At 44.7% G+C, this 15,643-nt stretch overlaps 1 protein-coding gene across 3 annotated transcripts in view; it reads left to right on the top strand.

Annotated features, from left to right (window-relative positions):
* MTURN (maturin, neural progenitor differentiation regulator homolog) overlaps positions 1–15,643 on the top strand; it is a 163,622-nt gene that overhangs the window by 120,836 nt on the left and 27,143 nt on the right. The window lies entirely within an intron of this gene.

Consider the following 15,643-nt stretch of genomic DNA (forward strand, 5'->3'; position numbering starts at 1 on the left):
TTGGAGCTCTGGACTATCCGACTAGCATTGAAGGCATTTCTTCCCTCTGTCAAGGGGAAGTTAGTGCGGGTGTTCAAGGACAACACCACTGCAATGTGTTACTGCAACAAGAAGGGCGGGGTAGGGTCGTGGATCCTTTATCAAGAGGCCCTGTGTCTCTGGACATGGCTGGAACGGTAGGGCATAATCTTGGTGGTTCAACACCTGGCAGGTTTTCTGAACGCCAGGGCGGACACACTCAGCCATGATTGCCTAGTGGATCACAAGTGCCATCTCCATCCAGAGGTGGTACAAGGTCTCTTTTAGCAGTAGGGAGAGCCTTGGTTAGAGCTATTCGTCTTCGAAGATACTGCGCAATGTCAGCAGTATTGTGTGTTGGAGTTTCCAAGGTGGCAGTCTCTCGGCGACACTTTTCTTCGCGAGTGGAGCTCAGGCCTCCTGTACGCTTTTCTGCCAATACCGCTCCTGCCCAGAGTTCTCAAGAAGATCAAGAAAGACTGGGCCAAGTAAACCTTGTCTGGGCACGGAGAGTCTGGTATCCTGAATGTCTGAAGTTGAGCATCAATCCTCTGATCAGACTGCCCCTTCAAGAGGATCTTTTGTCGCAGCATAAGGGGGAGTTCTCCACCTGAACCTTTCAACTCTAGGTCTTCATGCATGGAGATTGAGCGGCGACAGTTGACAGCCTTTGACCTTCCTCCCGAAGTATGTAATGTTATTTTAGCAGCCAGACGTTCCGCCACAAAAACTTTATACTCCTGCCGTTGGCAAAGATTTGTAAAATATTGGAGAGAAGTCTTTAGATCCTTTTTCTGCTTCTCTCTATGATCTTTTCATTCTGTCTCTTGCTCAGCAGGGCTCTGCTCTGGGCACGCTTAAGGGCTATCTGTCTGCTTTTCTGTGGCTGCCTCACCAGCCCTCTTTATTTAAGTCTCCTATTGTAAATAGGTTTATAAATGGGCTGGTACTTGTGTTTTTCCCCTATAATCTGTCATGCCTCAGTGGGATCTCAATTTAGTTCTCACATACCTCATATTTGCTCCCTTTGAGCCTGAGCCACTGCACAATTGTACCCTCCAGCTGCTTGCCATCAAGACAACCTTCTTAGTGGCAATAACATCTGCCCAGAGGGTGAGTGAGATGCAGGCCTTGTCATCCAAGCCTCCATATCTCACAGATTTCTTTTAAGGTAGTATATTGCACCTTAGCCTCTTTCTTCCTAAAAGTAGGTGACCCCATGTCATTTGGGACAAACTGTCACCCTGCCCACCTACTTTGCTCCCCTGCATCCCTTTAAGGAAGAGGAGCGACTCTACTGACTGGACCCAAATAGAGCGTTGTCATTCTACCTTGACCGCACAAAAGAGTTCTAGGTGGACGACCAACTCTTTGTGGGATATGTGGGAGCAAAGAAAGGTCAGACAGTACATAAACAAACCATTTCATGCTGGGTCGTTCTCTGTATAATGATCTGCAAAGTCCTGGTTTAGAAGCAGCCTCCTGAGGGCTTACGAGCCCATTCCATCAGGGGAAAAGCTGCGACCACAACGTTAGCTCATGGAGTCCCAGTCTTGGACATCTGTCAGGCAGCAACGTGGACATCCCTGCACACATTTGCCAAACGCCGCCACGTGGAGCCTCCTGACGGTACGCACAGGGGTATTGCTCGAGCAAAAGTTTCCAGATATAGGCTGACGCTTGGGGAAATCCAAAGGTAAGGAATCTGCAGCTAGATAGTCTCTACCATTATGTGTTAAAGAAGACACACTAACACTCACACACTCACACACACACTAACACTAACACACACACACACACACATTACTTCCTGCCCTAACACACATTACTTTCTGCCCTAACACACACACACACACACACACACACACACACACACACAGTTTGTATTTGTAGGGTGGGAGACTAATGGAAAATTGACTGAATCACAAAAAGGTATGTCTTTGTGGTTGTTCCTAGAAGTTTGAGTCATCGTCTTATTAAAATGCAAAAACTTGCCATGCGGGTCGACTTTTCCACTTGAGTAGGTGGATGTACCCTCAAAGTAAAACATGTTCAGTCACCTACATTTATAATCGAGCATCTTGGGAGCTGAGGAGATGTTTTCAAGGTAATAATGTGAAGATCTTGTGGTATTGTATCGTAGGTCCTTGCTGTACCATTGTTTCTGATGATAGTTACCACCCCTAATATTATGCTAGTTAATTCTGCAAAGGTTTTTCTATTCTGCAGATGGTAGAGCTAGTCCTACTTCATTTTGCCACAATTGACTTGGTATTATTTGTCAGCAAGGCAATTTAAATATGAATATTAGCTGCTTAGTCTTGAGAATGCTGAGCTAACTGAAAAGGCTTTGGCAGCTCTATCTTCTGTCTGTCATTGATTGGCTTTTTCTGCCAACAATTTATGAAATACACTACAGTTGAAATCAAAGCAGACTCAGTGATAGGATTTTTAAGACCCACCAGCTGGAGCTGGGAGGACACACTCAGTTACACAGGGGTTTAAATGGCATAATTGTCAAACTTTACTATAATAAGGGCAAACACGTTGAGGTATATGGTCATTTGTCAAACACCGATCCTTAAGAGGCCTGGAAATTCGTAAAGGCCAAAGCGCACCAACCTGTTTGTTCAGTGAAGGAGCTCATGAAGATGAACTGTTTTGCTATGCATGGTGATAAGGCCTGAAATTTGCTGCATGACTTTTTTTGTATACGGATCCTTCCTCTACTACCTCCATATGGATTTTGGATGTTTTTGAAAACTTCATATAGCACCAACTGTTGGTTTCAAATTTGCACTTTGGACAGATAGGAAATGACCATAAAATATATGTATTTAACTTGTGCCTACTTGTTTTTTGTCAACTTTTGTAATATTTTTATGAAGTTTGTGTCAATGTACTCCTGAATGCATAACGATGAATATACTCATACAAGGTTTTAGTGCAAAGATACATGGTGTTTCATATTGAACAGTTGGAGTCTAGGATTAGTGTCAAGATACAAACAAATGAGGTTTGTCTTTCATATGGAATTGTTCTGTACTAATGGATACTTGCGCTCCCGATTCTTTTTGCTGTTTATTAGCCCAGAAGCATCAAGTTAAGGGCACCCCCTTTCTTTGTTGTCAGGTATATCTAAGTCAGTAATTTTAACAGCTTGCAAAGTGCACAGACTAATTACAAATATGGTAGCTGCTACCAGTGCGGCCCCACTTCCCCATTGTCTTTATTTTCGGCCCTTGGGGTGGGCGCCCTGGGGCCTTTAGAGCCCCACGGAGGGGGACCCTGGGTAGCCACCCTCTCCACAAAAATTGTCCACCCTGCGATGGGCTCCCCAGAGCCTCTAATGTCTCAGGGAGGGGGCTGTGCAGGCCCCCTCCCCTTTCTGAACACAGCCCTGGGGTTATAGTAAATAAATGCGGCTCGGCTGCCTTTCTCCTTCTTACGATCCCACAAGAATCTTGCAGCATTTTTTGTCTTTTTTCTTTCTTTGCCAGGTGGGTCTGTGAGTACCCTCCCACCCCACATGGGGCCTAGGGAGTCAGGTATAACAGCTTTACCCCCTTATACAATTTTCTTTCTTACTTCAGGACAGGTGACTGTCCCTGAGCCATGTAATGGTTGCCAGCAACATTTTTCTCATGTGCCTGGGGCACTGTTAAAAAAAAAAAAAGTATGCCAGGACTGCCACCTCCCCGGGACTAAATTAAACTTTGGAGTGGGTCCGCATGGCCCCCCCCTCGTGGAGCCATACATGGCCTTTGGGACGGCCTCCCCCTAAGGCCGGCTTTTGCTATGTCCCGTGGTGCTTTTGATTGGTGGGAACTTTGACAGCTCCCTATTGAATATAGACCAGGCCCTGGGGGATAGGGTTCCTGGGGCTGAAATGATGCTGAGGGATATGAGGACCTCTCCACAAAACAAAGAAGCACTTAACTGGTATGATGGAGATTTATGTCTTTGTAGTCTTGTTGGCGCCTCTGTAGGAGGATTCATGGTATCACATATTTCTAGATAGACACACCAGGAACAGTCATATTGCTAAAATACCCACAAGGTCACTGGTGACATTTCCTTGTGCTCCATTATGTAGCTTTAGTGTAGAATAAGTGCTGGACATTTACCCAGGAAGTCAGAAAGAACTCCACTTGTGTAGATATTTTGTGCAAAATTGTAGGATAAAGGGGCAGGTGAGGTTCCTTTGTGGCAGAGTCACTCACACAGCTACTGACACACAGACACTCACACACAGACGCACTCAGACACTCATGCACCCACCCACTGGGACCCACTCAGATATTCGGGCACCTGCTCACAGACCCTCTCGGACATTCGTGCACTCACTCACAGACTCCGTCAGAAACTCATGCGCACTCACTCGTACTCACTCACAGACCTACTTAGATGCACACTCATAGACCCACTCAGACCCTCACACACCCATTCATGGACCCACTCAGAGACCCTTGCACTCACTGACAGACCTGAGGTACTCATGTACACACTCACAGACCCACTCAGACTTATACATGCGTGGTTTGATTGTTTTAGGGGGTTGGCTGCAGGACCAGGCCCTGGGGCCAACTCCTTCCACACACGGCCGAAGGGCATATATGGCACGGCATTGGATAGTTATAGCTGGTTTAGCCGCAAGTCAGGCCCTGCGGCCAACCCAGTGGTTGGTTTAATGTATGGTAATTAAAATTACTTTAAAAAAAAAAAAAAAACATAGAAATTCACTGAAAAAAACAAAGGTTACAGGGACGTTATAGTTCGGAAATAGAATTTAAAAAAAATAGAAATTCACTTAAATCAAAGATTACAAGGACATAATAGTTAGGATCTGAATTTACTCTCACAAAACCCTCAAAATTCAGCAGTTACAGTTATGGTTAGCGCAAGTAACTATAACTCATGCCCTAAGGTAACTATAACTTGCCATACACTAATTACCCCACATATTACTCACTCATGACATCTTTGATAACATCATTGATACTCAATGTAACTTTTGCAGTCAAATTATTAAGAAGAAACCGTGCATGGCGGGGGTGAGAGTTATAGTTACATTAGGGCACGAACTATAGTTACTTGAGCTAATCATGACAATAACAGCTGAATTTCGATGGTTTTGTGCAGGTAAATTCATATCCTAACTAGAAATGCCCCTGTTGTAAAGAACCGTCTTTCTGGCGTGGTTACCCTCACCTTTTTGCCTCTTGTCAGTATGTTTTGACTGTGCACTGGGATCCTGATAACCGGGACCCCACTGACTATGCTCTCTCCATTTAACTTTGGTTGCTTGGACGTCACCCCACATTTGGCATACTGTTGCCCCCTTGTAAGTCCCTAGTATATGGTACTCAGGGGATTGGGGCACCAGGGGCCCCAATAGGCTACAACATGTATTATGCCACCCATGGGATGCCCATGCAAAGTGTATCTGCAGGCCTGCCATTGCAGCCTGCGTGAAATGGTGCATGCACCCTTTCCATTACAGGTAAGTCACCCCTATGGTAGGCCCTCCTAGCCCAGAGGGCAAGGTGCAAGTACCTGTGTTTGAGGGCACCCCTGCATGAGCAGAGGTGCCCCCACCAACTCCAGCTCAATTTCCATGGACTTCATAAGTGCAGGGACTCAATTTTATGTGTGTACTGGACATAGGTCACTACCTATGTCCAGCTACACAATGGAAACTCTGAACCTAGGCATGTTTGGTATCAAACATGTCGGAGTCATACCCTAATACTGTTGCCAGTATTGGAAGTATGATTCCATGAACTCTGAAGCACCTTTGAGGACCACCAGCATTGCTCCTACCAGCTTTCTGTGGTTTTCCAGGCAGCCCAAGCTGCTGCCACCCCTCAGACAGGTTTCTGACCTCCTGTTGCTTGATGAGCTCAAGCCAAGGAAGGCAGAACAAAGGATTTCCTTTGGGAGAGAGGGGTAACACCCTCTCCCTTTGGAAATGGGTGTTACATGGCTTGGGAGGGGTAGCCTCCCCAAGCCACTGGTATGCTTTGAAGGACCTCTAGTCCCTGCTCTGGTTCGAAACTGGACAATGGAAAGGGGAGTGACCACTCCCCTTTCCATCACCATCCTAGGAGTGGTGCCAAGAGCTCCTTCTGAGGGTCCCTTGATTCTGCCATCTTGAATCCAAGGTGGGCAGAGGCCTCTGGGAGCATCTGAGTGGCCAGGTCAGGCAGGTGACGTCGGAGCCCCCTCCGGATAGGTCAATCCCACTTCTAGGGCTATTTAGGGTCTCCCTTTTGGGTGGGGTCCTCAGATGTGGCTTACAAGGTTCCAGCAGGACTCCTGCAAGCTCTACTTCGACTTCTGGCCACTAGAACTGCGACTGAACACTCCAGGAACCGAGAATCTGCATCCATGACGAAGACTGTGCTTGCAACATTGTTTCCACGGCTCCTTCCAACTTCTGCAACATTTCCCTGTCTGAAGACGGCAAGTCTTCAGTCTGCATGAGAAGGAAGAAGGAATCTCCCTTGGAGTGAAGGAGTCACTCCCCTGCACCTGCATGCACCAACTGCAACGACAACCGGTTGCGTGGATCTCCTCTCATCCTGAGCTGTGTGGATCCTGCATCACTGGTGGTGGTCTGGAGTGGTCCCCTTGGTCCTTTCTGCCAGCTGTCCAACTTAGGTGAAGATAAGCCCCTGCCTTCCCACGAAGGACCGTACCCCTGTGCACTGCATCTCTTGCAGCTACCAAGGCTTGTTGGCATCTCCTCCAAGGGATCTTCAGGCTCCATGTAGCCCCATCCCCTAGCACTCTTCACTGTGATGCACAGCCCTCTGCGTGCTTCTCGTGCGGCGTGGGGCCCTTCTTCAGTTGTGCTGTGTGGGCTCCTCTGCAACACCTGGGTACTTGTCCAGTGGGTCTCCTACGGGGGTTGCCTTTTCTTCTGTGAACTCTCTGCTTTGCTGAGGGTCCCCTGAGACCCCTTGTGGATTGAGTCCTCCTGGGCCTTGCTTGTCTCCAGCAGCTCCACTTTTCTTCTACTGTGACTCTTGCCTTTGCCAAGTCTTGTTGGTGGCTTTTCCACACCACAGACAGAATGCAAACTTCCATTCGGTGTAGGACATGGACTGTATCCTCTAGGATACAGCAACTCCAGGGCTGCATTGCTGACAGTCTTCGTCCTACCGTTGACCAACTCCTTCAACCACAGACGGGTGGGTAGTGACTCCTGCTCCACCGGACCCTTCTGCGACTTCTGTACTCGGTCCCCTTCTTTTCCAGGTCATCCTCTTCAGGAATCCACCGCTGATTTCTTGCTGTTTTGTCAGGGTGTTGCATGATCCATATTGTTAAACATTTTGGTAGTTTGTGGAAAATACAGTAACACGCGCCCCTCTACAGATTCCACTTACCTGGGTGGGGGTCCTGCATTCTCATTCCATTTTTTTAGTGTATTGTTTGGGCTCGCCCTAGGTTTACTATTGTCTATTTGCTATTGCACTGTTTTCTATTGCTATCTATGCCTATTTCTGAAGACTAGTGTGCATATTTAGTGTGTTTACGTACCTCCTATTGGAGAGTTGCCTATCTAGTATTTTTGGTATCTGTCACTAAAATAAAGTACCTTTATTTTTGTAACACTGGGTGTTTTCTTTCATGCGTCTAAGTGCTGTTTGACTACAGTGGTTTTGCATGAGCTTTGCATGTTTTCTAGATAACAGTGGCTGCTCACTGACAGCTGCCTCTAGAGAGCCTGGCTTCTAGACACTGCCTACATTTCAATAATAGGGGAACCCTGGTCCTGGTATAAGGTATCCACCACACGCCAGGCCTGTGTCATACAGCCCCAAAACTGGCTTCAAATCTAATGCATTTTTGATAAACATTGCATTTTGAATAGTGCAAAAACCATCAGCTGCGTTTTCATGACATTTGGCAGTATTACTTATTAGGGGCACATATGATATGTTGAGGGTACTGCAGGTAAGTAGGGTAGGTAAATGTTAAGTTATAAGGTTTTTCAACTTAGTGATATCTTGTAGCACAATACAACTAAAAGTAGAATGGAAGCCCAAAAAAGAAACTACACTGCATATGTGAAGTTTCAGATCTATTACATGAACAGTTGAAAGACCCACTTACGGTCACATGCTAATGGAAACCTATAAACAAATAGAATACATCTTAATCTATGTAAGTTTTATTTGCGTGCTCTCTGGCTCACAAAATAAGTGTGCCAAACAAAAAACATCTTCCTTCTGTAGTCCTGTGCAACAAAATGGAAAAGTGTCCTAGTTTTGAGCTACACAGATTGTTATATGGAGGACATGATAATTGGCCCTTAGGAAAAAAAAATCCTCATCTTAATTCTTATAACAGTGATTGGCTTTCATTCACTTTGAGCTTTATATGTAGCACAATCCTACTAAAACTAGCAAGGAACCCCAAAAATAAACTAGACTGCATATGTAAAGTTTCAGAATTACTACATGAACAACTAAAAGACACATTTATGGGCACATGATCATGTAAACAATTAATTAAAAAAATACAATAGATAAAAAGAAATCACATTAACCCCTTCGCTGCCAGGTCTTTTATCCCTCAGAGGCCAGGCCTTTTTTTGGCTATTTGGGGCAGTTCGCGCTTAGTCCCTCATAACCTTTTGTCCACATAAGCAACCCACGCCAAATTTGCGTCCTTTTTTCCCCAATATCCTGTTGGCTGCAGAAGGAGGCTTGTGTTTTTTTTTTTTTTTTTTCTGAAAATGGCATCAACAAAGGGTTTGCGGTGCTAAAATCACCATCTTCCCAGCTTGTAGGAACAGGCAGACTTGAATCAGAAAACCATATTTTTCAACACAATTTTGGCATTTTACTGGACAGATCCTATTTTAACGATTTTTTGTGCTTTCAGCCTCCTTCCAGTTAGTGACAGTAATGGGTGTGAAACCAATGTTGTACTCTGATACTCCACTCTGCCGCTCTACTTCACCCTACTCCACTCTTAAACACTCTACTCCTTTCTGACAGTCTAAAACACCCATCTCTACTGTTAAACATGCCATTCCACTGTACATCTCACAGCTCCAGTCTTAGATACTTTACTCCACTGTATAAGATAAACCACTACACTATATAACCCTTTACTTAACTGTACGATACTCTATTACATTCTACTTGTTTCCAATCTACAGTACTCCAGTCAGACTATAGATTTTACAACACTCTCCTCCACTGTAGTGTATGACACTACATAACAACTCTCCACTTGTGACACTGGATTCTAGGATCTAAAGTACATTTTTATGAATTTATTTTTAAAAAACATAGAAATTCAATCAAAAAACAAAGTTTAACGCTTGGTTGTAGTTAGGAAAACCTATTTTCCCAACACAAACTTAAAAAATTCTAAAGTTATAGTTATGACCCAAACGTGTGGGAGGGGGACTGCGGGCCTCTCTACCACTTCATTTGTAAGGCCGGGCCCCTGCAGATGGGTCTCTACATCCAAACCCCCTCACCCCCACACTTTACATGAATTAATTTTTCCACCACTTGACCCCCCCCCCGTGCCACATAATTGACAAGCGTGGCAGCCTGTAACTGTTTTTTTGTTAATTTTAACATCGTTTCGAGGATCATCCGCAAATTACATTTAAACAATTAAAAAAAAGAAAAAGGGAAGAAGAAGAAAAAAAAGATTTTCAGCCCTCCACTATGCCTGGGATTGAGGACTGGGGGGGTGGGGTCAGGGTATTTCTACCCTGTCTTTAATATATCCAAAAATACTTTCTGCCAAATTTAGTGCTGTTCCTTCGGTCGTGTGTGTGTGTGTGTGTGTGTGTGTGTGTGTGTATATATATGTATATATGTGTATATATATTGATTATTTTGACATGTGTAGCTGAAGATAAATATGCTGTGCATATATTGCCATCTAGTGTTGGGCTCGGAGTGTTACAAGTTGTTTTTCTTCGAAGAAGCCTTTTTTTCGAGTCACGGGATTGAGTGACTCCTCCTCTCAGTGATAGTGCACATGGGCATCAACTCCTTTGTTACATTGTTTTCTTTATGGCGTCTGGTTCGGACGTTTTCCCTCTCGCTTTGGGATTTTCGGTTCGGAAATTCTCTGAACTTACTACCTTTTCTCATACCGTGGGTATTGTTTCAAACGCGGTTTTCCTTCTGCACTCGATCCGATACCGTTGTGATCAAATAAATGCCCTTTCGGGCACCCGCGCCCTCCTCGGGCCTCTACTGCATCATAGGCTCATGGATCGGACTCCATTCCGATTCTGTTCTCTGTGCCACGCCAAGTTTCCATACACTGACCAGCACTTGGTGTGTAATCTCTGCCTTTCCCCGGAACATGGAGAAGAAAGCTGTGAGGGGTGCTGGTCTTTTCGATCTAAGAAAACGTTGCATGATCGAAGGGCAAGAAGATTGGAGATGGCGTCGAAACTCGCAGAGCCCACCACCGACGTCCTTGGCGAAGAGCAGGCACAAACAGCAGTTTTGATTCCAGACTCCGAGCAGGATTCAGAGGAGGGCAGCCAGGCAGTATCAGCGGCGCAGTATGTGAGTACATCTGCCCCAACACCAACCACTAAAAAAATCAGGCAAGGCCTTGGGTGCATCACTGCTTTTTAGCCATGGTTCCACCTGAAAGCAGGTACTCGTCGACCAACCCTTTGGTTCTGTGCTGAAAAAAGCCAGGGCACTCCCTCAACAGGCTACCATGCCTGTTTCGGTGTGTGGGTCGAGCTGCAAAATGCAAGCCTCCACCTTCCGAACCGAGTCGACGTCCCACAGCATCAGATCCAAAACAAAGCCAAAACCTCGGATAATTGCTTCAGAGCCAAAACCCCTTGGTCCAACTTCTGAGGCAGAAAAATCTTCCTACACAGAAGAAACCGGGCTTTCGACTCAAATGAAGCACATGCCCAAGAAACTTACCAAACATTCCTCTAAAAGCACAAAACTTTAGAACATCAAATAGAGGAATCGGACATTCAACCCATTCTGGAGGTTATGGACAGCAAACAAAGGAGAATTCAAATCCAGAAAGACTAGAAAAATTATGACTTTTCCATTTCCACATACTAAAAGGAAGTTAGCATTCCAGGAAACTCTTGTTACTGACCCACACCGGCAAAAATCTATAGGCAAAAGGAGAAGCCAAAACCTGTTGAGCTTTCTCCACCACATTCACCACAACTTTCTTTTTCACCACAGCCTCTTACTCCACCACCACCTTCACCTACACACTCACACTTCCTCACAAGACGAAGAAAAGGGTGATACTAGCTACACCATAGATCCATGGGATATGTACGATTCAGATCCACTCCCATCTAACAATCCGGATTTGTACCCCAACAAACCATCTCCACCTGAAGATAGTACAGCATACAACCAGGTTATCTCCAGAGCAGCTGCATAACATGGAGTGCAAGTGCATGCAGAACTTTTAGAGGAAGATTTCCTTTTCAACACCCTATCCTCAACTCATAAGCAATACCAGTGTCTACCAATGCTTACTGGTATGCTTAAACATGCAGACAATATTCTCAAAGAGCCAGTCACCAACAGACCCCATATACATTTCGCAGCAGTTACCGCCAGGCTCTATTGTAGTCCGTGCGGCCAGAAAGCATTCCAATAGTCAATCCTCTGGGGATTTCCCCACCCCCATCTGACAAGGAAAGCTGTAAATTTGAAGCGGCAGGGAAAAGGGCAGCAACACAAGCAGCTAATCAATGGTGTATTGTGAATTCCCAGGCGCTGTTAGCCAGATACAACAGGGCACATTGGGATGAGATGCGAGAATTCTTGCAATATCTCCCCAAAGAACACCAAAAAGGGTGCGGCAAATCGTAGAGGAAGGTCAGGCCATCACAATCAATCAAATTAGGTCTGCTTCAGATGCAGTTGATACTGCAGCTAGAGGAATCAATACCAGCATTTCCATTAGGCAACAAGCTTGGTTGACGTCCTCAGGTTTCAAACCTGAGATACAGCAGGCAGTCCTTAATATGCCATTTAACAAACAGCTTTTTGGACCAGAGGTGGACACAACTATAGAGAAACTTCTTCAAAAAGATTCAGACACAGCGAAAGCCAGGGGAGCCCTTTGTACTACACCATTTCGGGGTTCCTTTCGAAAACCACAATTTAGAGGAGGATTTAAAAACTACAGAGGCTTCCACCTCCCATTCAAAACAAGAAAGGCAGTATTACACAAAGGGGTCATTCAGGGCTCTTACTGAGGACAAACTTTCAGGTCCAGAGGTAAATTCCCTGCCTCAAAGGGTGCTTCTACATCCACAAAACAATGACTCCCCACACATTCCACAGCAACATACATCTCCTGTGGGAGGAGAACTGCAACAATTCCATTCTCATTGGCAACAAATTACTACAGATCAATGTGTACTCTCAATAATCCGTAAAGGTTATTGCCTAGAGCTCATCTCTACTCCACCAAACATTCCACCCTGTTCTCACAGGCTCGCTCTCTATAACACACAACTTTGCTCAAACAAGAGGTACAATCTCTACTACTAAAGGAGGCAATAGAAATAGTTCCCATCGCTCAGCAAGGAACAGGGCTATATTCTCTGTACTTCCTTGTACCAAATAAAGATGGTACTCAGACCCATTCTCGATCTCGGGCCTCTAAATATATATATCCTGTTAGAGCATTTTCACATGGTCACTCTGCAGGATGTCATTCCCTTGCTACAAAAACAAGATTACATGACCGCGTTAGACCTAAGGGACACTTACTTCCAAATTCCTATACATCCAGATCACCACAAGTACTTAAGGTTTGTGATAGCAGGCAAACACTATCAATTCAAAGTACTACCCTTTGGAGTAACAGCACCAAGAGTGTTCACAAAATGTCTCGCTGTAGTTGCAGCATACCTCAGGAGGTAGCACATACACGTCTTCCCTTATCTAGACTGGTTAATAAAAGCCAGCACTATTCAAAACTGTCAACAGCACACACAATACAAAATAAATACCCTACACAAATTAGGGGTCACAAGCGATTTCCAGAAATCTCACCTTCAGCCAGCACAAATTCAACTTTATCTAGGAGCAATTCTGAATACTCAGTCAGCATTAGCCTACTCAAATCCACAACAAACACAAGCATTTCACACTCGCATATCCCAATTGCAAGCCAATCAAACTTACACAGTAAGGTTTGTCATAGGGCTATTGGGCATGATGGCATCATGCATAGAAATAGTGTCCAATGCACCTCTAAACACGAGGCCACTGCAACAGTGTCTCTCAAACCAAGGGTCTCGGGCACAGGGTCAACTACAGGCTCTAGTGTTCTTGGACTGCCAGACTTACAAATCACTGCAATGGTGTAACCACACCAACTTATCAAAAGAGCGGCCATTTCAGACCCTGTGCCACAGACCATAATCACGACAGATGTATCACTAACAGGTTGGGGAGCCCATCTCAACAATCTTACAATACAAGGGAAATGGAACTCAATCCAGCAAACCTACACATAAACCACTTGGAATTACTGGCAGTGTTCTTAGCCATCAAAGCATTCCAGCCACTGATCAAACACAAAACAGTTTTAATAAGGACAGAGAACATGACAACTATGTATTATCTGAAAAACAGGGGGGGCACACTCATCCCCGTTGTCCCTTCTAGCACAAACAATATGAAAATGGTCAGTTCACAATCACATTCAGCTACTAGTTGAATACATCTCAGAGATACACAGCCAGCTAGCGGACATCTTAAGCAGGACACAGCAACAAATACACAAATGGGAAATTCACACGGAAGCAATTCAATATTACTTCCAAATGTGGGGAACACCAAACAGACCTTTTTGCAGCAAGCGAAAATGCAAAATGCCAAAACTTTGCATCCAGATACCCACACCCTCAATCCTAGGGCAGTGCTCTAGGGATCAATTGGTCAGGGATATTTGCTTACGCTTTTCCCCCTCTCCCGTTAATTCCGTTTCTACTCAAGAAAATGCGTCCCACTTCCCTCACTATGATACTCATAGCTCCCACGTGGGCACGTCAACACTGGTACCAACACTGTTGCATCTCTCAGTAGTACCACATCACAAGCTTCCAAACAGGCCAGACCTGTTGACTCAAAACAAAGGTTAAATCAGGCATCCCTATACCAGTATACTCAACCTGACGATTTGGCTCCTGAGGTCATAGAATTTGGATACTACAGCTTCCTTCAGAATGTATGGACATTCTAAAACAAGGACGTAAACATACAACCATGCAGTGCTACGCAAATAAATGGAAACGCTTTGTATATTACTGCCAGCCTAAAACCTTTGATCCACTTACAGCATCAGTGCAGGATATTGTGTGTTATTTGCTTCATTTACAAAAAGCAAATCTTGCATATTCGTCTATTAAAATTCATTTAACAGCAATATTAGCCTACCTCCAAAACAGACAACATACCTCTTGGTTTAGAATCCCTGTCATAAAAGCATTTATGTAAGGGCTTAAACTAGTTATTCCACCTAGAGTACTACCAGCTCCTGCATGGAATCTTAACATTGTGCTCACAAGACTTATGGGTCCACCATTTGAACCCATGCACTCTTGCGCTATTCAGTTTCTCGTGGAAGGTTGCTTTCTTGGTAGCAATTACTTCCTTAAGAACGGTAAGTGATTCAAGCATTTACATTAGAAGAACCCTTCTTCCAAGTACACAAACACAAAGTAGTACTTTGGACAAATCCACATTTTTTTTTTTTTTAACCTAAAGTGGTTTCACTCTTTCACATTAATCAGTCAGTCGAATTGCCAGTCGTCTTTCCGCAGCCAGATTCTGTTGCTGAAAGAGCTCTCCACACTCTTGAGCTCTAATGTATTCTATAGACACAATAGACTTTAGAAATACTAAACAACTTTTTGTTGCTTCCCAACAACCTCATAAAGGTAATCCTATTTCCAAACAAGGATTAGCTAGATGGATTGTAAAGTGTATTCAAACTTGCTAGCTGAAAGCTAAAAGGCATCTATTAGTAAACCCAAAATCACATTCCACTAGAAGAAAAGGTGCTGCAATGGCATATGACAGTGGTTCCCAACCTGGGGGTCCGCGAAGCATCCTCAGGGGGTCCGCGACTGCTTAAAAAATGTATTAATATTAGGTTCCAGCTATCAGTAATGACTCAGTGGGGGTCCCCGTGTTCCAATAATGATTCAGTGGGGGTCCCCGAGCTCCAGTATTGATAAAATGGGGGTCCACAGAAGTCAGAAGGTTGGGAACCACTGGCATAGGAAATATACCAATGACAGACATATGGAAAGCAGCCAAATGGTCCGCACCACACACATTTACTAAACACTACTGTGTGGATGTGTTATCTCACCAACAAGCAAATGTTGGTCAAGCAGTGCTTAAAACACTATTTCAAACAACTTCAACTCCTATGGGCTAACTACCGCTTTCTCTGGAGGAGAACTGCACAGCATGTGTATCTGCAGCTTCACATGCCATCGAGTGGCAAATGTCACTTACCCAGTTTACATCTGTTCGTGGCATGTAGTGCTACAGATTCACATGTGTCCTCCCTGGAAGCCTTTAGTCTGAGAGGAGTCACTCGATCC

This window comes from Pleurodeles waltl, chromosome 10 (genome assembly GCF_031143425.1).
Source record: "Pleurodeles waltl isolate 20211129_DDA chromosome 10, aPleWal1.hap1.20221129, whole genome shotgun sequence".
NCBI classification, from domain to species: Eukaryota; Metazoa; Chordata; class Amphibia; order Caudata; family Salamandridae; genus Pleurodeles; species Pleurodeles waltl.